Source organism: Cryptotermes secundus, unplaced genomic scaffold (genome assembly GCF_002891405.2).
Source record: "Cryptotermes secundus unplaced genomic scaffold, Csec_1.0 scaffold934, whole genome shotgun sequence".
NCBI classification, from domain to species: Eukaryota; Metazoa; Arthropoda; class Insecta; order Blattodea; family Kalotermitidae; genus Cryptotermes; species Cryptotermes secundus.
Genome location: NW_019738977.1, coordinates 869,418 through 894,483, shown reverse-complemented (window position 1 = coordinate 894,483; position 25,066 = coordinate 869,418). Strand labels below are relative to the sequence as shown.

Genomic DNA, 25,066 nt, shown 5'->3' with positions numbered 1-25,066 from the left:
ATATTTTTCCTTCTACCCTGAAGATGGAGGCGATACGTTCCTCCGAAACGTCGGTTAACACCACATATACACGGTGCCAAATCCCAGAAGACTGCTTTCTTCATAGTCACCGCCGTGAAAACCTCAAATCTTACAAATATTTTTTTTTTTTGTTTCAACTGGAAGTCCTACTTGTTATTCGTGATCAAAGGATGAAATCCAGACTGGAGGGCGGCTACTCTGAATGAGGATTATTCATGTCATTTTTCAGTCCCCTTATGGAAATTCTGGGGTAATGCTTTCAATAGGCCATAACTGCTCCCCCTGCTTCCAAAATTCGTATCGTTGACTAATATACGTGTACAAGCTCAGTTTGGGACAGATGACTATACCATTTTCTTTGTATTTCATTAAAATTACACATCAAAAACTGTTCCAAAGAACAGCTGCAGATTGTAATAAGGTCCCTATAATTTATGTAGTGCTCCTACTCGTATTTGCTGAATATTTTTAGAACAATTTTAAGTTACAAGCCTAGCTTGGTGTTCACGTTATACTGGACCGATATGGACCAAAGTTCAGTTCGTTCCTACACCAAGTTTCATTAAAATCTATTTAGCAATTTCGAAAATTAGGTAGGTAGACAGAAAGGAAGTGCCAATTGTGCAGTCATCTTGTGCACTTCGTACAGTGAAAATGCAATATGCGCGAAACTGAAGTCGTAAAAATATAAATAACATCTTGGCACTAGTACTGAGGTTGTCCAGAATATGTAGGGGAAAGAACCACAAAAGTGGAACGATACTTGATAGCTCCCTATATCCATGTTTCATTATGACACAAGCTAAAGAGACTGCACGGCGGGAACTATCAGTTCTCTGAACTCGGTCTTCCTCACAGAAGTTCATTATTCATTCATTCATCAGTAATCTGTCAGACGACAGGTCCACAGTCTCTTCCAAAACAGTTCCTCCACTTAATGCGATCTCAAGCTTTCTCCTTCAATTAAAATATCTTCTTCGGTCTTCTTCCTCGTCTTTTGGGCACTTCTATCTGCCCCTCCGGTTTGTCTGTCTCCAGAGGAAACATCTCGCATACATGGTATCTCTCTTTTTGGAAAGAGACTATCCAGGAAAAATGATAATGTGGTAGTTATTCCATTTGCTTTCCACATCGCAGTACAACAGCCGTTCAAACCACTCTGGTCAAGCCTGTTGCTATACGAACTTGAACCATCTCGAGCATCATTTGCTCTGTGCTTCAAGTCGCTGCTGATGACGNGTTTTTGGTGTCTCTCTTCGTCTGATGCCTACCCTTTGACCTGTCCAGCAAGGGAGGCCCTGCCAGTAGCTACGCTACCGCTGGTATAACTCTCAGGGTCCTTGGCATACTCAAACCCCCTCACCACGATAAGGTGGAGACAAAGTTCATTATATTAGCAATTATTTTCCCCGTGCTACTTTCGAAATATTACCTTTCGCTATTACGTAAAAACCTTTGCACGTCGTTAATGCCAACTGACCGATAAAGACACAAACTGTAATTGTAGTGTCATTAAAGTATCCTTTCCACTGAAAGTGACATAATACGGGAATCATTTCAGTCTTAAGCGAATGGTAATTCAGGTGTGTTCAAAACCTCGCAAGGAAAGTGATAAATATTAATAGACTTTAATGTTAGTGAGTATTTGATCCACATAGGACTAAAAATAAACTTAATAAAGCCTGGGCAGCTGACAGTAATAATTAAAATTCACAAGTACCACCTTTGTTAATGAACGCAGATTGATATCCAGATGTAAACCAATTTATAGACCCTACTACAGTTGAGTATTCTAGAGAGTGCACCCATGAAGTGAACTTAAAGCTTTATGTACAGGCCCGGCTTCATGGGGGAGCGTCGAAATTTCCGCTGAGTCATAGCTCTCAAGAAAATAAATATATGTACTACGGAAGTTCATTTGATTCGTCAACTAGAGCTGTTATTTGCCAATTACTCACTGGGTATCAAGGATCCGCTAGAGGTCACTTCACGAACTTTTGGAGATATGTAGATTATAAAAGTCCAAAAACCAAGTAATTCTGTTTTGGAGACATGTTTGCACAAGGTCTTATGCTCATTCAGTGGAGCACTGCACGTGCTTTTCGCAGGAAGGTCTTTGCGCATTCGTTACAGTGACTCACTACTTGCTTACTTACTCACTCATGGAGCTGAGCCCTTCTTGAGGAGCCGGCAATTCTGCAGCTACTCAAGAATTTCCCAGTATTTTATGGAACCCGAAGGTTCATCACCGTGTTCACAAGAGCCCTCCACTGGTCCCTATCCTGAGCCAGATCTATCCAATCCATACCATCCCATCCTATTTCTCTAAGATCCATTCTGATATTGTTCACCCACCTACGCCTCCTTTCGGGGAACTATCATATTTACGGAGAGGAATGCTGGGAAAGAAGAGTAATTAGCAAATGGCATGAGAGTTCATGGCGGAACAACGCTCCGCCGCATAAGATGCATGACCGGGGCAGCCAACCACACCAGACCTACTGCTAGTGAAGAAATAATGAATGAATATTTTGAAAATACAGGTGCCTATACTGAAACCCCATGTTAAAAACTCCATACCGCTGTGCCTAAGAACGCCTGCATTACGTAATGAGACGTGGGTCTTCCATCGCATAAATGCAAGGCCGCACATTTCTCAAACTGAGCACTGAACTGCAGTGAAAATCAGCTCTCAGCTCTTATCCCACATTTCCTATTGCACTGGTCATGGGCCGTGGTTCCAGTTCTTACAGTCCATTCGCGGAGACGAGAGAGTCCTCGTAAACAAATGCACGCGGTATCTCCTTCGCTCTTTGAATGAAATCATGCAGCGATCACGTGATGCGTGTATCGTTGCAGAGGCGTCCAAAGTTCACTCATCAGTCTGAATGCAGGTTAGTGCGTCCGAATGCAGTGAGTACACTGAGTAACTGCGCGCTTTGTCCACTCCTTGCTGTCAGCTGTGGCGACTCGGGGCTTGCTTTGTTTACGCTGTCTCGTCTCCACGAATGGACTATAGATCTGAGGTTCTCAAGGTAAAGACTATGAAGTACTATCTTCTCGGACCTTAGGCTTTATGACGGACGTTGCTGAGGACACCACACAGTTGTAGAATGCAGTGCGTAGTTTTTTGTCTGCAATGAAGCCAGAAGAAAGCGTAGCACTCGCCTCTCTTGGTTATTTCTACAACGGACGTCACGACGTTCGTTACAACGGAAGCATTTTGTGCGCTCGTGTAGCCCCAGCCGTCTACCCGTTTGTTCCCGAGGCTAGAAACGGAGACGTAGAGTTGCCACTTATCTTCGGATGACGTACGTATGCCTACCACTAGCACGTATCCGTAACAAATGGCCGGAGATTTGTTTAAGACAGCTACTTGTTCTGAATGACGCCGTGGGGCGTCATAAATGGTACAGTAAATAAAATTAACGCCAGAGATAGGCTCTCCATCAACTATACTAGACACTTCAATTCTGTTTATACTCAAAGATCTCTGCAGGCATAAATCCCATTATCGTACACTCTGATTGTACACGCAGTGAAAATAACTTTTATATTCTTATTGCAACTATCAGTCATTCAATGCTGATGACCAGGGCCCGGATTTTGATGACATGTCATCTGTTTTTCCTTGTATCCTATGCGATGCTCTTAAATATTTAAATCTCGGATATGAGCTGCTGGTTACAGAAATGTAAATTTTATAGGTCATTTTTTGTCATTTTTTGACATTTTTAGGTTTAAGATCATTTTTTCATTTTGGGCGCAATATTTTGGTAAATTTTTGGACTTTTAAGGGTATTTCTTGTCACTTTTGGACATTTTTCATATGTTTTCTGAAATGTGAATAACATGGAAGCGAAGTGTTCTTTCTTTTCTCCTTTAGGTCATTTTTCTGGATTTTTTCTGTCATTTTATAGGTCATTTTTTAAATATTTTCAGGTCATCAAAATCCGGGCCCTGCTGATGACCCATGTGCCCACAGTGATAACTTCCAACAGCACTATCATAACAGTCTCCAGACGAACAATAACTATCCCATACTCTCTAGATCCCTCACAGATGTGTGAAAAGCTGAACTGAAAATCACGTTTCCTCTTTTTTCCTTCTTTGTTTATTGCTAGTGGGGTGGGACTAACTCCCTTGTACTGCGGCCACTTCTGGCCTATTGTACCCGCCCTAGATGATAGGTGAGGGTGATTGTGGAGCAATTGGTGGAATGAAGACTGACAGGGGAAACCGAAGTACTCGGAGAAAACCTGCCCCAGCACCACTTTGTCCACCACAAATCCCACTTGACCAGACCCCGGGATCGAACCCGGGCCGCTGCGATGGGAAGCGAGCGACTAACCGCTTGAGCTATGGCTCGGCCTACCACTTTTCTTACTCCAACATGATTTCTGTGTTGGGGTTCGTTCCTTTACGGTTACTTTAAAAAAAAAACTTTATCAACTGCAGAGGTTACGTATGTCCGAAAGAAAAGCAGCAGGACAATTATGAACAATAAGAAAGGGAAGAAACAGTACAGTCGAGGTTTTAACCTGGAGGGGACAATCACGAAAGGCGCAGTCACGACAGCCGGTCCACGACTGGAATTCGAACTGAAAACAATTCGGAATGCGATCAGATATCTAGCCGATAGATTCATCCGCTGAATCTAACAGTGGCATTATAAATAATTTTCCGCAATAAAGAAAGGTGTAAGGGATGTAGACGCCTTATTCTGAGGGCATCCAAAGAGTGCCGACTACTACAATATTACTACAGAAGCAGAACGCGATATCTTTCCCGTTTCAGTTAAGGTCACGTGTCAATTCCTTTCAATCCCTTGTACATCTGGTTCCTTGAATGCATACCGACCCACTGTGAGATCCCTACCTACGAAGGGAAATAATGTGCGAACACATCAACGCCGCAAACAGGAATTGAATCCGAAATCCAAGAATTCGTGCAATCCAAGGGCATGCACATCGGGCCACTGCGAGGACATAATACAAACGCATGTCCAAATTATCCGGTATGAAAGAACCTTGTGAATATCTGAAGGTCGTGTAAATAATTCATGATTCCAGGGCCTCTTGTCCTCACATAACCTATGCTCAAGGCACAACTTCTAGTTATTTACTGAACCTACGGCACAAAGTAAAGAAAAAATGACATTATGTGAAAGTACAGTTTCACTGTAAGATTAATTTCCATTATTCGTGAAAAGAATACAGGAACCGTGTCCAATGATCAATTCAATAATTTCTAAGTGTACCTCCACCCAGGGTCTGAAGGAACAGTTACACAAGGCCGCGCCATGGTTCAAGCGGATAGTCGCTGGCTTCCCGCCGCGGTGGCCCGGGTTCGAGCCCGGGTCTGGTCAAGTGGGATTTGTGGCGGACAAAGTGGCGCTGGGGCAGGTTTTCTCCGAGTACTTCGGTTTCCCTTGCCAATCGTCATTCCACCAAAATTCTCCGTCATCATAATCACCCGGGGCAGGTACAATAGGCCATTCTCTGGCAGGCGTGCCGAGTGGACCCAGATGGACTCCACCCACTATGCGAATAAAACAAATAACAGTTTAAGAATAAAAAAGCTTGTTTTGGCGAATGCATTCTAATGCAGGCATCTGTATACTAATGCCGGTAACGCTCTAGACTTGTATTCGGGACGTGCTCGGTTCGAATCTCAGCCGGGACACCTTCACATTTTGAGAAAATACATAATAAACAATTTTAAAATCAGGTATTTTCTCAGAGAGAAGAGCGGTGTTACTGGTTAATCCTAAACGAACAAGATTTTCGAAATAAAAAGATATACGTAACGAGTTCATCTGTGTGTCCGAAGGTTTAACTTGGTGCTCACACAAGACCACAACTAGTCCATATCCTGACCCAGATGAATCAAGTTCACACCCTCCATTACGACTCGAACTCCGACCCCTTGGTCGTGCAGCCCATAGCCAGTCGTTTATGGCCTTGAATGAATTAAAACGCATTATGCGTGGTATTTATTTCTTCTAAGTCTATACCACAGGTAACAATAATTTCTAGTAACGCGAGCCTATCGATTACAAATTACGCAACTGTTAATCGATATAAAATTCGAGTTACTGCAACGCTGCCACTTCACAGTAATATCCCGAGGTCGTTTTATAAGCGGAGACCCAGTTTTTGGACTGGTACACCCAACCCGTAAAGTCGGACAGACCCGCAATACTTAGTTCGCCTCACGGATGCGCTGTCCAGGAAACTCGCTGCACATACATATCAATGGCTCTTCAGCCCTTGTGGACCTTGGCCGCTTTTTCAGTTACTTAATCTATAACACAGTAGGTAGGACTCCTTGGGCGGGGGATCAGCCCGTCACAAGGTCGCTACCTACACACAGAACGGACAAACAGAATAAACGCACACACACATCCATGCCTCGAGTGGTATTCGAACCCACGATCCCAGTGTTCGAGCGGGTGAAGAAGGTTCATGCCTTAGACCGGGCGGCCACTGTGATCGACTCACTGCTCAGTGTAAATGATTTCTCGCGGTGTCCATGGAATTCAAGACAGCAGCAGAAACAATAAACAATTAACAACAAAATAATTACTGATACTGGCACTGTGAATGAAATGACAAAGCAAACACTACAAACTGAACATAACGTTTTTGTTCTGAAGACTACTGTCTTCTGATATGTGATACTGTGTAATCTGGCAGCCATTTGCAGATATGTCGGAGGAATGCGGTGCCTCCATCTTCAGAGTAGAATTAAGTTAAGTTCTGGGTCAGAAGAAAAGATCTGCATTAGAGGAACGGTTCTTTCTCAACTAAAGCATATAGCCTAAACGATTAAATTTCACCAGAATATTTCTGCCGGCACAAGTAAGCCTGTAACAAACTTCATGGGGATATTTAACTTGCCATGCCATCAGGAAACTCAACGAACACTAAAATATTAATAAAGGTACGTTAATTACATTAGAATTGATGAGAAAAACCATTAATATTCACTGAACGTGTTCCGATTCCTTTGATACTCTCTTCCAGCTAATCGTACCTACGTTTCACACATTAATGTGTAATTAATTAACATCTTCTTACTGAATGAGACTATAGTACGTTCAATTGAAACGTTACCTTTTATCTACAACGTCAATTATTGACGGTAAACAACGTAAACAGTAGAGAATGAAATGTCTGACAAAGTCATGTCATAACAAATGAAAGTTATATTAGACCTGATAACTAGTCGTCGCTCATTTACTTGCGCAGGCCATGTGTTTTAATAGTTTCTAGAAAAGCCTTTAATTATCAATCTTGATTTCGTGATGAACATAAAAAAGACCCGGATCTACTAAGCCAACTGCCATCGATGCTATCAACTTACAATGCAAAAAGCTGTGGAATGACTTTATAGCAGCTCTGAAAACAAATCCATCCTTATAATATTCTGAATAAAACATTAATGATTGCGCAAACTTAATGCGCTACGGATCGCCATCGCGTCGTAGTTTACGTATATCCACAACTTGAATATAAAACGTCAGTATGTATCATAAAGGAACAAAGGCAAAAGTAAGGTTTGTTTCCGTTTGTAAAATATGTTTACTTGGCCTCAAATTACAATTCACGAATGGGCGGATAACAAAACCATTCTTTCGAGACGTGGGAATTCTGAAGCCATTAATTCAGAAAGTCTCCTTTCAAGGTAAATTCCTCTCTAACATAAACATTTCAGTTGCCTGTGCCAAGTCTCATTATTATTCAGTGGGTGATGGAGTGGGACCTTAGAATACGTAAAACAAACGAGTGAACATATTAATGGAAGATGAACGAAACTTCCAACTGACAAAACAGCGCACAAAATTTAACACACTGTTCATATACAAAACGTATAATGTGTTACACAGAATGAAATGAAATTCGCGCATAAACTCTTCGTGGTGTCATTCCTGGTTAAAAACAAGTAGATAATTTTACAAAACATATATCCTGAGACGCTTAGTCTTCGAGATATGTCACTGTCAAATGGAGTAATACACTACCAATCAGCGTTGTTTGTTACAATGACATATAACGCATTGTTAGATGTACTCAAGACTCACAACGCACACCAGGGGTCAATTGTGGTCTACTGTTCATGCAATACATACACGATGAATACTGCGACATGCTCTTAACCCTCGGTACTGAAGCATGGGAATACGCACCACGTTAACATGGTCGAAGTCATCCATACGCTAATGTGTTTCGATGATTGGAGCAGCGTCTCCGTGAGACAAGAATTGCAGCACCTATAGCACACATGAATATAGGCCGCCCACCTTCTCTACGGAAACCAATGGATGGAGATGACATAACTGCTGCTGTAGAAACAGAGCCGTGGAGAAGGTCACTCGAAACAGCATGTAGCTTAAGTACTTCATGACGATCAACCGCATGCATGCCACTACTCACGGAAAGCACGTTTCCATATGATCGTGTTCTTACAGATGCAATCTTGCGAATGACTACATTAACACGCTTCGGATGAACTCTTTTTACACAGCATTCTGTGGGCAGACGAAGCGTGCTTTATGCGTGTTTGTGTATTCAATGACAGGCTGTCTTGACTTTATATATATATATTTATTATTTACTGCAATTGGGCTTATGCCCGGTGGCAGTGTTTACAAAAGCGGACATACATTCAACAAAGATACATCACATACGTCTCAAGAAATTTCACGGTACAGTACAAGTACAATGACCTAATACAAGTACACTTCACTTGCTCTAATGATTTTGCTTTCCTAACCTTCTTTCTAAATATATGCGCTTTAACGGGAGGTTTCCCAATCGCCCATTCAGGTAAGTGGTTCCAGTCAGCAATGGTCCTGTTCACAAAGGAAAACTTCCCGACATCTGTTCTTATTTTTCTGGCTCTTATTTTCCTAAGGTGATCGACTCTACTCACGTAGTATGGCGCCTGCAATCTGTCCCCTATATCTTTCTACGCCCTATCACCGTTATACGCTTTATAAAGTGAGCACATCCGTGCTATCATTCTACGCTGCGCCAAAGATTCCCAGACCGAGCCTCCTCTATAATGGGCAAATTTAGCAGCTTACTGGGGCTACCTGAAGACGTGCCTCCACCTGTAAGGTCGATGTTGTGGTTTCAGCACGACCAGCACCACAGAGCTCCAGCGCTTTATGAGGAAGATGTCCGGCAGTGGTTGAACGCGACACATACAGGAAGGTGGATTGGACGGTGAGGGACGACTGCATGGTCTTCTCGGTCACCGGATCTAATTCCGACAGACATTTTTTCTTACGAGGGCACCTGAAGGAGCGCGTTTATACATCCCCTCCCCCCAATCCACCAAATTTGTCGAAGTTCTCGTGGTAAGACTTAAATCAGCCGTGACAATCGCCGATACCCACAAGTTAAGGCATATTCGAGAGAAAGGCATGGATGTCTGTATTGTGTACGTTGATAATGTGTTTGTGTTGTTCTGTGTATAGGTATAGGCCTTGCGACGGGCTGATCCCTCGTCCAAGGAGTCCTACCTACTATGTATAGGAATACAAAACTGGAAAAAAGGGCCAAGGCCCAACAAACGGCTGTCCACCCATAACAATATTATTGAAAGTATACTTTTAGAAACCAAACAGCTGTTCGGATGAAAGACTATTAGAACACGTAATTGCATGGCCGTTTTGGAACAGTATCTACCTGCACGTATTAGTATTTTACCCCAGTACTAAGTAAGGTAACGTATCAGCCGCGCCATAGCTCAAGCGGTTAGTCGCTGGCTTCCCACCGCGGCGGCCCGGGTTCGATCCCGGGTCTAGTCAAGTGGGATTTGTGGTGGACAAAGTGGCGCTGGGCAAGTTTTCTCCGAGTACTTCGGTTTCCCCTGCCAATCTTCATTCCACCAATTGCTCAACAATCACCCTCACCTATCATCTGGGGCTGGTATAATAGGCCAGAAGAAGCCGCAGTACAAGGGACTTAGTCCCAACCCACTAGCAATAAAAAAAAGGTAACGTATCAATACTCCTCACCAAATACAGAGTTAATTCCCTCGGGAATTTCTGTACCACAGGATTCGAAGTCCATTAAGGGCGACAATTTATTGAGCAGCTGAGCGACTAATAGCTTCTAACGAAGCATTCCATTCCTCGAAGTTAATTTATCACCTATGTAGATGCAGGTATGACAGCCTTATTTTAGCGTTGAAAAATTTGGACTACAGCCCTTTAGGAAATCTCTAGTTAGCATGCTGTTCATATTACATCTGTATTTTACACTTGTAAATAACCGTAGTCCTCGCCGACATCCACTAAATGGCCTTTGAACAAAGATTTTGATCATTTCAATGGTGTTCACTAATGCTACAGAAGAATTCTGAGATCTGGTATGAGTTTTGCATATGGGTATTTTGCTTTCTTAGATTCTGTGTTTAATGACGAATGTATTATTTGTTCCTTGCGTGAATCGTCATCCTGCCTGGTCTGTCTGGCATTGCTCTCAGTTTAGTTTATATAGTCAATGTAAGTTTTTATTCATTTTGTATGATAACATGTCTTCCGTAGACTTCCTTTTCCGTCGTCTCCTACGACGCGCAGGGTCTCTTGTCGAAGCTGGGATTTTATAACCTCGGCTACTGCTACGCAATGACCCTTCTGTTGCCATGCAACGCTTTGAACAATTCGTTTCCTTCCATCTCCTAGGAAACGCATTTGTTGTCCCAGGCAACGGCCCACTGTATATGAGTTTGTCGATGTGGGAACTCTCCGTGTATTCGCTGTAACCCTGGAGACTCTTTGTTGGCTGTTAACTTCCTATCGTAGCTGTTGCGCAGCGATGGCTGTAAGATAGCGCGCTACACTATACCTAAGTATAACGTACTACTGATTTTTTCATTTTCTTAATTTTTATCGTGGCCGGTATTTTTGCTAAATGTCCCGGTTTTTAGGGGGGAAAATGGAAATGTCCCATTAAAAATATTATCGGAACCCTAATTTACCAGAATCTGGGCAGATTCTCATTTCTGGGATTTATTATTCAGCCTACTGTTGTTACGGGAATTGTAACCAATATTTTAGACTTTATGACCCACGTCACGACGTTTAAAATACGTTAAACGTATTTTAAGCAGAAAGATCCGGATCTCAACTTGTTAAGTATGTTACAAGACACGGACTGTTTTACACCTTCGTGCATTTACCCTACGACCATAACTGGGCTTATTTTACGCATATTGAACGAAACTGGATACTCAGCTTCTTAAATGGTTTAACACGCTTTTTCCGGTAACTGAATATTACAACGTTTTAAACATCTTCGAATACCTCGTACGATTTACTGTCTACCTTTTGTAAATTAAAGAAAAATATAGCGAAATTTGACCTTGTCGATCGCCATTAAGAGACTTCAAGTAGTTGTTACTAGTTACTGCATATTTCAGCTGTTATGCAAGTCGTGGTAGATATAAATTTTTGAAACTGGGATACTTCGTCGTCTGTTATCGATTTTCGGTATGACCTAGCACAGACTAACTTGGCCGGCTGGCCGACTTGTCTATTATTGCTAAGCACAGAGCCCACTGAGTGACACTTGGCCGAGACACGGGCAATTCTTTTTCCTCAATCCCTCCAAGTAATGGCAACGACCGCGTCCTACCGAATCCTTTCAAATTAATTACTCATCTTTTGTTTTTCCTTCTTCTTCTTGGCACTACAGCCCCAGTGGGCCTAGGCCTACCTCCATGAACTTCTCCGTTCACTTCGGTTTTTCTACATCTTACACATTCGGTAAGACTCCTTGGGCGGGTGATCAGCTCGTCGCAAGGCCTCTACCTGTACACAAACACAGAAAAACGCACACACATACACAAACTAAACATCCATGCCCTGAGTTGGAATGTATTTATTCTGATTGCTAATAAATATATATATAAAAAAAAATGCCCTGAGTGGGATTCGAATCCACGATCCCGGTTTCCAAGCGAGCGGAGACAGTACATGCCTTAGACTACTTGGCTACCGTGACCGGCTGGTGTACATTAATGTAGCGAAAGTTCATTCTTCATTAATAATTAATGTAACAGCTTGTGTTCCTAGACATACAGGATGATTCTAAATTATTGCCGAGGTTTCCGTGACCTATAATCTTGAAACCGGAAACAATAAAATAAATCTGCTTACGGAATAAGAAAGTGTAACTAAAAAAAAAGAGACATCAATGCGGCGAGTACAGCATTGCCAAATAAAACTTACTGCGGTACGCTTTCACATTCCATAAACAGTTTCATTTTGTTGCTTCCGGTTTGAAAATGATATGGATGGAAACCCCGACAATAATTTAGAATCACATTTTTTGTATAATTTAGCATTTAGCATTTAGTATAATTTAGCACCTCCCTCTAATTGTCCTTTGTTATATATGATCACAAAGCGATGTCAATCATTCTGCTAGGTCGTTCGTCAACGGTGGTATGTCGTTCCTGTGGTTTAAAACTGCACTCCACTTTATTTTCTTAATTGAGGAAAAACATCAGATTTCTGAGCCACCAACTTGTGTCCCACTTTCAACGTTTCAACCAATAAAGAGATTATCACGAAATTAGGAATGATCATGCCACTGGAATTCCCGTACTCTTTAGGTACGATAGCAATCCTCGGAGAGACTATTAAGTTCGCTCAGTCAGTCCGTCCGAATATATACAGGATGTCTACAAAAGGTCTGACACATTTTGATCTTTAATAATTCGGAAAATAACGAAGATACAAATAAACTGATTACATTGTTGGATTGAGAAACTCAAAAAGTTTTGTGTCTATTGTTAATAAAGTTGTAAGCGGCCTCCGTAGTCTGGGGTAACGTTCCCACCTCATGACTCAAGGCACGCGGGTTCAAACCGGGCGGAGGTCGTGGAATTTTTAAGGGCGGAAAATTCAGGAACAAGTCCTCCGGGAGGGATTTTAAGCCGTGGGTCCCGTGTCGTAGATTTACAAACACAGAAAAACGCGCACACACATCCATGCCCGGAGTTGGATTCGAACCCACGATCCCGGCTTCCGAGCGAGCGAAGACAGTGCACGCCTTAGACCGCTCGGCTACCGTGACCGGCCATCAAATTTTACTCTGTTGGAACATGAACTTTCAGTATAATGATATCACAACAGTGATTTCTTAGTATATGTACCACATCATGTCACTAACAAACTCTACCCTCTGCTGATATAATTCTCTTAAGTAAAAAGTAAAATTGTCCATGTGCTTAACTAATTAAGCACTATGCCATAAAATCGTATAAGGGAGTGCATGTATAGAAGCACATTTTCTTGACCTCGGCACTAGCTGGAGGTGTGGTCAGCTTCACGCCCCTGCCGCTTTACCCCCTGGGAAACAGACCCCGGAAACCACTGAATAGGATGTTGGGTGGGCCCAGAGCCGGTCGGGACGACGTGGAGAAGAGAGAATTCTTGATCTTACCAGGACTTGAACTCCGATCCCTCGGTCGTCCAGCCCGTAGCCAGTCGCTATACCGACTACGCTATCCTGGTTCTTTGATACAACGATCTTGTGTACAAAAAAACGTATCTAATTCATGATTCTCACTCCCTTTTACACAGAAAAGTGTATACTCACCTGCTGGTTCGGTGCAACCTGTCCCATCTGACCTTCTGTATTCCCACTAAATCAAACTTATATTTTGATATGCCTTTCGCAATTGTCATGAGCGAACCTGCCCTATACAGACTTCTTCCATTCCATGTATCAAATCTCCTGTCCATTTTCTTTAGCTTAGGTCGTTGATCCAAAGTGTCATCCAGGTCCGAGACCTTTTGTGGCATTTTGTTAGAAGCTTATTTTTTACGGCGAGTTTCCCCTACGCCCAGCCCTCAAGCAGGAAGGCATCCTCTTGTCGGCTGTCAGTGACTCTTTATTCAATATATTCTCTATACCCGCAGCTACCCTTCATATCTGGAGGTCGTCTCCTCCATCCGCAACCTAAGGACACGCCATGCCGAGATGACAAAGGATCCACCTAATATGGATATATTTAATACATAAAAAAAGTAAAGGTTTCCCTGTAACAGGCCGTGGAAGCCCATGGGGTTGTGAGACGTTGAAGCTCCCATGTTTTCTAGATGATCGGCTCACAGATGGCGATGAGGTTGTCAGCCTTACGCGCCCTTTACTCCCAAGAATATTCCTGGTACTCATTTCTGTTAGAGGCTGAGTCAACCCCAGGGCCATAATGCGGCTGGAAGTATTAGGTAAATTGAAAAAAATCCATCTCATCGGGATTCGTTCCCGCGACTTCCGGCTGTAGCATAGTGCCTCAACCAACTACGCTATCGCGTGCCCCTTATTTAATATATATCTTTAGAAATTAGATGATAAAAAATCTTGATTTTTAAAAGCGTTTAACAGTGCACACGAATATCGATGAAGGGCGCAGAATAATAAGTCAACACTTCAATTAAAAGGAATTTACATATTCTTGCTTACTCATTACACATTTTAAATTAAATAAGATCATATTTGGGTGCCACCCTTTCGCCAGGGCCTATATGGACCTGACCACCACCAAAACGCAACATATTTAACAATAAATAAATATTTATTTGCTTCACCAGATTTTTCTGCCTTTTGTCTGATGGCCCCTCTGTCCGTAAGTAACATCTCGAGAATAAGGGACCTGTTCTTTTCGTGATATTTGATACTGGAACGTTTTATTAATATTTCTCGGCCATTCCAATTTCAGTTAAAATTGGACAACAATAACTGACGGTTTAAATGAAGACCCACGTGCGATTCTGCTCGCTGAATATTTATTGCTGTGAAAAGCATTCCAAGCAAAATCTCCAGAGAAAACTGAAACATGTACTATTCTGAGTTCTGCAGGAGGCAGTAGGGCACATTATCAATCTTGGATATAGTCCATTGGCACAGTCGTAATATTTTCATTATTAATGACAGTGAAGAGAGACTGAAAAAAAGGCTAATATATTATTCAGCAAAGAGCGAGGAACTTTGGCAGTTATCATTTCCGGAATAATCGAATCGTAGGTTCTGGTAGCAGGTGGTGAGAAGCGACAGTTTAGAATTGAAACTTGTATGGTCTGAAAGGTTGTCCTTTCCGTGAATTCTAGTTTCTGACTAGCCTGCATACTGAGAACTAAAAGAGGAGTACAACGTCTTGAAGTGTGCCAGTTTCTTTTGGACTATAAGTGGTTCGAAATAAAGCAATTTGAGGAATTTAAAAGGAAATATGCTGTCAACATTTTAGTTCATATATATATACAGACAAGTGTCTTTCTCTAATGTAGTCTACAAAGTTAGAGTTAAGAGTAAAAGTAAAAAAGTAAAAAAAAGTAAAGGTATCCCTGTAACAGTCCGTGAGGGCCCAAAGGGTTGTGAGACGTTGAGGGTCACACACTATCTAGACAATCGACTCAAAGATGGCGGTGAAGTTGTCAGCCTTACGCGCCGGCCGCGCTTTACTCCCCAGGAAAATGATTTAATTAATTCCTGGTACTCATTTCTGTTAGAGGCTGAGTCGACCCCAGGGCTATAGTGCGGCTGGAAGGGTTAGGTAAATTGAAAAAAGTCCAATGACATCATCGGAACTTGAACCCGCGACCTTCCAGCTTGTTGCATAGTGCCTCAACCAACTGTAGATGGCAGACATTTGGCTGCAGTTTCATGCATTTCAATGTCCACATTGACACTAAATTTCTTTCAACATCTTGCTGGTGAGTACTGGCAGTAAAAATGTGAATGACCCTTTGACGCCTGAAATTTACTGAATGTAATATTAAAAATCCAATCCCCACTTCACAGACAACATACTTTATTTCTATTACAAAGACTAATCTGTTAATGTTGCTTAGGAACGTGACTTGGGGTCGTGACTTTTGGTTTATTCCGAGAATCACGTGGCACTTATAAATACATCCCGTGGTCAAAATGCAGTGCTTGTTGTTGTTGTTGTTGTTGTCGTCGTCGTTGTTGTTGTTGTTGAGGCAGGCGACATCCTGTAGAGGTGACAGGCGCTGATGATCTAAAAATTTCGACTGATATGGCACCCTAAGGTAACCACTGTGCTTAAAACAGTTAATGTCAATAATGTTCACTTCTTTTCTTATTTAAATTATTTTAAACAAACCCCGTTTTCACGTTGGAATATACTGTTATCTCCTCCCGGCCCAGTACAGCAATTTGCTATTTAAAATTTAAAATTTTTTCGTGTCTTCTTAATATTGTTATATACGAATTTCCATGTCAAGAATTTTCACTTCTACAAGTCGTTCAGGCCGGCTCTGGGTCCGCCCAACCTCCTATCCAATGGGCACCGGGGGCTCTTCCCCCGGGGATAAAGCGGCTGGGGCGTGACGCTGACCACTCACCTCCAACCAGTGCTGAGGTCAAGATAAGATCGATCTATACATCCACTCCCCAATACGCCTTCATTGCGTAGTGTTTACTGAGTTAAGTACAGGGACAACTTTACCTTCACATTTTATAAATGTCCATGTAGTTCTGTATAGGTGTGAAACTTGGGTCACTAACATTAAGGGAAGTACAGAGACTTGAGGCTGTCTGAGAGCAGGATGTTGAGGAGAACTCACTTCGCTTTCGATCTCCTACTGCACGTACAGATAGCTTCAACAGGATACCATCTATGCAGTTTTATTTCGGGCGATAGACTCCATCAATAACTGAAATTTAATAATAATCATTAAGAGCCGTCTTCGGCCGGTCACGGTAGCACGGTCTAAGGCATGCACTGTCTTCGCTCGCTCGGAAACCGGGATCGTGGGCTCGAATCCCACTCAGGGCATGGATGTTTTTGTGCGTTTTTCTGTGTCTACAGGTAGAGGCCTTGCGACAAGCTGATCACTCGCCCAAGGAGTCCTACCGTATATGTAAGATCTAGAAAAACCGAAGTGAACGGAGAAGTTCATGGAGGTAGGCCTAGGCCCACTGGGGCTGTAATGCCAAGGGGAAGAAAAAAAAAGCCATCTTCGGGAAAATTACCATGTAAAAGGCCCGTATCTATGGAGCTAAAATGTTCATATTCACCGGGCATCGACCTCTTAAATACCGAATGTGAACAAAAGCCGTCCAACCGTTTAGAGCCTATCCGTAAAAATCTCGAGATGGACTTTACACGGTCACATTGCTTTCTCACATACTTGTACACTTCGTATCAGAGAAAATAAGAAGAGACGCACAAAACAGATGCTCCATTCCAACACTCAGCTCTTATTCGTTTTCTTCATGAAGCTTCCGCACATACAAGAAATCAGCATGCACCAGAAAGAAATTTTCCATCAGTGACCTCACTGAATCAATGTCATTAATGCTGAAGCAGAACAGGTTATCCACGAATTCTACAGCAACTCCCATTTTGCAAAATTGACGGGGATACAAAAAAAATGATCTTTACACAGTAATCATTTTGTACTCTGAGTAGAACCTCTGAAGAGAGACCGACAGTTCCGTAAACTAGGAGTTCAGAGAAGAATTCATGAAACCCACTTCCTACTGCCCTGACTTCCACGCCTACAGATATTGTGCTGTTAAAGATAAAGCCTAAAGGCAACGAAATTGCTAATCCCATAACAAAAAGCACTTTGGACTATGAGTTAACTCCTGGGTAATATAATCGAATCCTATTTGCATTTACACTGAAGAAGGCCCACCGATGAAACCGGAATTTTGGCCCCGATGACATCAGACAGTTTTAGACTGTGCATTGTGAACATCGATGTAATATTTCTTCCATGAGCAAAAACTAATAATTCGCTTTTCAACAATATGTTCGTATGTAAGACAAAGGTAAAGCCGGTCACGGTAGCCGAGCGGTCTAAGGCATGTACTGTCTTCGCTCGCTCGGAAGCCGGGATCGTGGATTGGAATCCCACTCAGGGCATGGATGTTTGTTTTTCTGTGTTTGTGTACAGGTAGAGGCCTTGCGACGAGCTGATCACTCACCCAAGGAATCCTACCGAATGTGTAAGATCTAGAAAAACCGAAGTGAACGGAGAAGTTCATGGAGGTAGGCCTAGGCCCACTGGGGCTGTAGCGACAAGGAAAAAAAAAGACAACGGTAAAGTCATCGCCGTACTTAATTATGCACCACGCCATGAAGACGTATGGGGGAGTGGAAGTATAGATCCACCACTCCTGACATCGACACATGAGTGGTCAGTTTCACGGCCCGGCCGCTTTACACCCGGTACCCGTTGGATAGAGAGGGTGCGCGAGGCCCAGAGCCGATCTGGATCATGTGGAGAAGACAAAAGTATCTTGCACCGTTGGGAATCAAACCCGGCCGTCCAGCTTGCAGCCCGTCGCTATACCGACCAAGTTATCCTGGCTTTTTTCAACCATACGTAGCAAACACCAGTCCGTTGTCAGAGTTGAATCACAATACAAGTGCTCTCTAAGGATAATCCGTGCCTGGAAAGAATTGCGGCACGAATATTTTATTATTCATTGCACGGGCAATGCTTGCGTTGCGGGTTGAAACATCCACTGCAACTGGGCAATTCAGCTAATTTTGCAATATGGGTAATTCCGCAGTACCTAAAACTTCATTAAATTGTGCGTTTGGAGCAGTGCAAATAAATATTGACGTGCCAGGGTTAGAAGGCCTTATATCCTTAACACACTGTGGCATGCAGACCCGTTGCTAGCCAACGACCGCGAAATAACAGTCGTTGCTACTTTTGTTTTTATTGCTAGTGGGGTGGGACTAAATCCCTTGTACTGCGGCCATTTCTGGCCTATTGTACCGGCCCCAGATGATAGGTGAGGGTGATTGTGGAGCAATTAGTGGAATGAAGATTGGCAGGGGAAACCGAAGTACTCGGAGAAAACCTGCCCCAGCGCCAGTTTCTCCACCACAAATCCCACTTCACCAGACCTGGTATCGAACCCGGGCCGCCGCGGTGGGAAGCCAGCGACTAACCGCTTGAGCTATGGCACGGTCCAGTCTAGGTAATGGCTCTGTAAACATCGGCCGTTGCTAGGTAATACTAGAAACAGATTTGCAACAATGGAATAACTGGGAAGCGGTGTTTTCTATGCGGTCCGTAAGATAGGTACGTGATGAAACAACGGAAGAACTGGTGGGAGAGATGTTTTCTGTGCGATCCATGCCGAGGCTTTCTAACGAGGAGCAGCTGCGATTACGAGAGTCTTAACCCGTCCTCTCATCAGAGAGGGCGTCCCACAAAAAGACCGTAACTGTCAAACAGTAATAAATACGTGATCGTGAGCCCCAGACGGGGCTCGACACCATGACTTACTGACTGACCGTCAATCGCAATGTGACTTTGACTTCGACTTTGATCCGTGGAGACGGGGTCGAATACCTCCATCGTGACCCTGCGAGTCGTCGAAGGCGACAAAAAGGGAAGTCTGAAATCTGAGACAGTAAAATATGGTCGCGAGTCCCACGGGACTCGGACCCGAGAAAGTGTGCGCTGGCAAAGGCCAGCACAATATACAAAAGACAGACCCGTCCTATCGTCAGAGAGGGCGCCCCCACAAAAAACAAGACGGCAACTGTCAAGCAGTAAAAAAAATCTGGTCATTGGATTTTTTAAATTTACCTAATCCTTCCAGCCGCACTATGGCCCTAGGGTCGACTCAGCCTCTAACCGAAAAGAGTAGCAGGAATATTCTTGGGGGTAAAGGGCGGCCGGCGCATAAGGCTGACAACCTTACCGCCATCTATGAGCCGACTGTCTAGACAATGTGGGAGCCTCAACATCTCACAACCCTATGGGCCTCCACGGCCTGTTACAGGGATAGCTTTCCTTGTTTACTGTGTGCATAACTGACTTCAGTACGGTACTTCACCAAAACCTGCCCATTTTACACTGCTAACTACACAAAGCATTTGTCAGGAAGTTTAGGCTTTAAAGTAAGATTCTTAACTTTTTAGGCTGGATGCTACTTTCAACGGTTACAAAATAACAACTACAAACATGCGGTGCTGCCAAGCTACATAATTACTAAATGCGTCACGCTGTACCGTTCGTTGATCCTTAATGTCATGTTTTTATGTTATGCATGCTGCCATCGTGCTAGAGGCAGATAAAACGTATTTTGAAAATTACGTGTAAGCTGCAGCTTGGCGTCCCCCCCCCTCCATGATGGGCAGTGTAAGTAAGTAAATCTATCCCTGTAACAGGCCGTGAAGACCCATAGGGTTCTGTGACGTCGAGGGTCCCACATTATCTAGACAATCGGCTCAAAGATGGCGGTAAGGTTGTCAGCCTCGCTTTACTCCCCAGGAAAATTATTTATTTAATTCCTGGTACTCATTTCTGTTAGAGGCTGAGTGAACCCCAGGCGCTTCAAATAAATACAAGGGTCCACCATCACAGCTCTTAAGGAAAGGCTGCTGCTGGTTTTAGATTCCGCCTGTAGCCCACTTAAGGAAAAGACGTTGATTTCACCTCCAGCTAAAGAACTGCCAATTCTGAAATTTAATTTGATCACAGATGATAAGACTAAAATTGCTAGTAATACAATTCACAGAATGGGCAACCTCTCAGGTCATATGAACAGAACAGTTACAAACTCAGGGTTCTCATGGCCCGCTCCGAGAGCCTACCATTCAATTATTCTGGCAATGACAACTGCTAAGTTCTTCCTTCCTTCCTTGTTTTCTCAATAATACATCAGCCTTGTTCTCTCCATTCGCCATCTTTAAATGTGCAAATATTATGACAATTGGGCCAATGGACTATAGCCAAGGTTGATACTTCATCTTAGTCATCTACGGAACCCAGAATCATATGCTTTTCAATACTCTCTACAGTTTCTGTTAGAAACGTTTTGCTGAAATAAATATTTAACAAATTAGCTCAATATGCATGCAGAAACACATGCAGGTATTCATACAAAATGTCAGCTATTTTTAATGAATCTAACCAAACTTAAAAAGGCCAATAAATTTTAGTAAAACTTTCCAACATCAAACACAAATTATTCACAATATTCATTTTCTTGCATACAGGTAGAGGGCCCAATTACAAAAGACAGAAAACATGGCAATGACAGTGGGTGCAACTGTTCACTGTGAATGCACCGAAATCTTTTAGTCACACAAACATTATCTACATGTCATTATATGAGATATCTTGAACCATTACACCCCTTATTATACAAGTACGTAGTAGAAGTCCATCAAGTATAACTGGTTTAACAAGAGTAAAGAAATGTAAGTTTTGAGGTTTTCACGGCGATGACTATGAAGAAAGTCGTCTTCTGGGTTTAGGCGCCATGTATTCTTCATTCCAAGCCATTCAACTGCTCTGAAGATGGAGGCGATACGTTCCTCGAAACGTCGGCCAAAACGAAGAATACACGGCGCCTAAACCCAGAAGACAACTTTCTTCAAGAGTAAAGAAAGTTTTGGCGTTGACAGTGGTTACTTTACGGGGAAGGCTAACAGTGATCTAAAGAAGCAGAATCAAAATTTTTAATTACTCCTATTAAACTCGTTACACTTGGACTTCTACTACATATTTCAATATTATCTACACAACTAATCCAACTATATTTATTCAGGCATATGGTAAGAAAACTACAGAACAGAGACAATTCGAGTTTTTCTTTTCATGACTCCTTTATGTTAAACCAAACCAACAAGACAGGAGCGGAGTCACTTTATGTGGGTTATTTCATGATGCTATCAGTATCTAAAATACATAACATGCAATTATAAGATGATCGATGGATCACAAATTGGAAATGATTGGAATGGAAGCTGCTGTGGCCCAATTGAAGTTAATATTCCATAATTTTCCTGAAGGAACTGAGGAAAATCACAAAATACCTCCATCAAGATAGCACATGCCCTCACTGAAATTCAGACCAATCACTGCCTCAATATGAGTCTTGAGCATTACCCCTTGACCACCCTGTTCAGTGTGTTCTAATGCTGACTGGATTGCAATGACTCAAAGCAGTCATAACATCCACTGAAGGGGTAGTTTTCTTGATGACAGAACCTTGTGTTTAACATTACAGCATGAGAGAGAATGGTGTGTGTAAATACTGGCAGTTGTTTATAGACATACTCTGTTTTACCTCAAGCAGGTTTGCTGCATAATGCGAAATTTACAGTCCACCCTGGATTCAAATCAAAGTCTGAGTCACGTTCATCGTGTCATGAAATAACTTGCCAGTGAAACATACTCCATTACAATGACATCTCTGCATTCTATCCCCCAACATGTGGTAATCAAATTCTTCTACTTAATCAGTGGTGTCATGTGAGGCTTTCTGCTAGGTTCTCTTTTGTAAGATTTGAGGCTTTCACGGCAGTGACTTCTGGGATTTGGCACCGTGTATATGTGGCGTTAACCGACGTTTCGGAGGAACGTATGCCTCCATCTTCAGGGTAGAAGGAAAAATATAAGAAATCCGCAAGCGAATAGACCGTGAGAACCGGTAAAAGCAGACTGGTCTGCTTTCTTCAGGTTCTCTTTTGTTCTAATTGTCTTTTCTTCCAGTTCCTTAATCTTTCCATTCCCATGCAACAGTCTTGCCAGCACAGCTGCTCATGCGAGTCTTAATACAACAATCAGGGCTTAAAGCTCCTGTCTTTCCAGCTGCATATTCGATGACTTCTTGGCTGTACCAGAGCTCAAGTGGTTAGTCACCAACCTCTCACTGCACCTGCCTAGATTAGATTGTAAGCCAGGTCATGTGGGATGTGTGGTGGACAAAATGGAAACAGGGCAGGTTTGCAACACATATTTCAGTCTCCCTCGTCAATTCTCACTCCACCAAATGCTTCACATTCTTAAATTTATCCTATCATCCAACCCTATAGTCTCAATACTAACAGCTTAATCAAGTAAGTAACTTGGAAAAAAAAAATACGTCAGAAGGGACAAGACCCTTTTAGTATTACATAGTGTAATACATTAGAAGGAGTAAAGCATTATGCTAAACAAATTAAACAACAAGGGATGGTTGTCATGAATTTTTATAAATATGGACCCTGTTTCTTGTGTGTAACATTTGTGAATTTGTTAACATGTACTGGATTGAACACCTGCTTAGATTTCTTACTAGCTCTTCTCTTTTCAAATGCTCATAACTTATGCAGTACTGATTGTGTCCTAAAATATATGAAGATCTAATGAAACACTTAAGCTGCAAATCAATCAAAAACAGACAAACTGTTCTTTCTCTTAACTACTCTCGAGCTCTAAACCAACCAGGAATGAGTGAAAGCATAAGGCAAATGTCTAATGAAGTAATTTCCCAGTCTAGCACAGTGAATGGAACGACTGCCTATTCTGCACTGTCATAATACAAACTTCAGACAGGTTACATTAATTACAAAAAAATAAATGAATACTTTAATATATATATGTAATTGTATTATATGCTCCACGATATACTAACTTGTCCTACATCCTGCTTCCTTGGATCTACAGGATGCATCCATGTTATCTATGTTCATAATAGTAGTCCCTTAAAAGAATATTGTAGATCTATGGCAGTAAGTCAAAAGAAACTAATTTTTGAAGAAATGAGTTACCGGAGCTGTACTTGTTACATTTTGAGGAACATCAGACTGATTTTATGTAATCCACAAAATAATGATGAATGTAACAGAAAAATTACTAAAATCCCCTTAGATAACAATCAGTGAGTAATTCTGTGAAGACTGAAAACCACCCCTGAAACTCGTTATATGGGATGTCTTGCTTTGTTATGTAGATTTACAATAACAGTAATTAATAAACAGTTAAAAAAGCCAGTTCATACTTTACAGCTTACAAGACTGGTTCAAAAGATGCATAATTAATATCCTTTCTTTAGAAATACTGATCATTTGTTTTTCTCCACAACCTTCCTATAGTTGTAAGTTAATACAATGTACTGTCAACTTCTCCATTACTAATGCTGCTGCATCTCTTCCCTTGTCCATCAATCCAACTGACAGGTCACTGATTTCCAATGCTTCACAGATGTGTTAATGCAATCAAACGGTACTTCATGTTGTATTAATAAGCCAACGAAAGTAATAACATGAGCACAAGCTTGGGTGAAAATAAAAAAACTGCTTTCAATATTATTTTCACATTTTGTGGTAACTGACTGTGAAAGACAAGAGGGATACTCACACATATTATAAACAAACAGCACAGCTATGAAATACAGTCCGGGTTTCCACGACTCCTCTGAGCTCACAACACGGACAATAAACAAATCCTCCTCCTCTCCAGTTCTACAGTCCACTAGCGAATCGCTTCGAGTCACACACAGAACTGATTAATTTCAATATCTGTCGTAAGGTGGAAGAACTGTCAGTATCTTGAAAACAAAAGCGATGCAAGGCGGCGAAAGTTGATTCCACGAATGTAATACAATAGCTGTGCACTCTCATGCAGCGCTCATGCAGTACCTTCAGTGTATTGCGTAGTATGTTCTGCCATCTCTAGTGTTGATGTGGGATGAACTAAGAACATCGGTATCTTAGTTCAGTCGGTAAGTGGGTAAACTTACTTAGCCCCTAAAAATCACCCGCTCTTCACCAGACATCACATTATATACAATTTTGGAACCCTGACATCTAAAAGATCTGTCTTCATGGCAACGTAAGTCACGCTGAAATGTATGCGAAATTGTCTACTCACTTCTACTCAAAAGACTTATCACTTCCTCAGATGCATCAGTATTGCTGCAGGAGCTGTGACAGAATGAATCATTTTACTTTGACTTCCCACGTTTGGCAATGCCTGGATTGTTCTAGAAGTAACTCAACTGCAGCAACTCAATACAAACTTCCTAGAGGGTTACATCCCTATAAGTGTAATTGTCAAGTTTTTGCAACAGTCCACTTCAAATTCATTGCAGTACAGAGCATATAAGCGAATAGTTGGTGCAATTGGTCAGTCAATCAGTCAGTCAGTTAGTGACTTAATCAGAAAGTGAATAAGTAGGCAATTCCGCGTTCAGCTTCAGTGCAGAGATGTCAACAGAGAGTAAACATATTATTGTGACCAGCCACATGGCTG

At 42.2% G+C, this 25,066-nt stretch overlaps 1 protein-coding gene across 1 annotated transcript in view; it reads right to left on the bottom strand.

Moving 5' to 3' along the window:
• Positions 1–24,365, bottom strand: part of LOC111871517 (protein GDAP2 homolog) — a 142,501-nt gene extending 118,136 nt beyond the window's left edge. The window contains exon 1 of the mRNA XM_023864676.2: positions 24,173–24,365. The gene's annotated coding sequence lies outside the window, so the exon portion shown is untranslated. The remainder of the gene's footprint in view (positions 1–24,172) is intronic.
• Between the last annotated feature and the right edge of the window lie 701 nt (positions 24,366–25,066).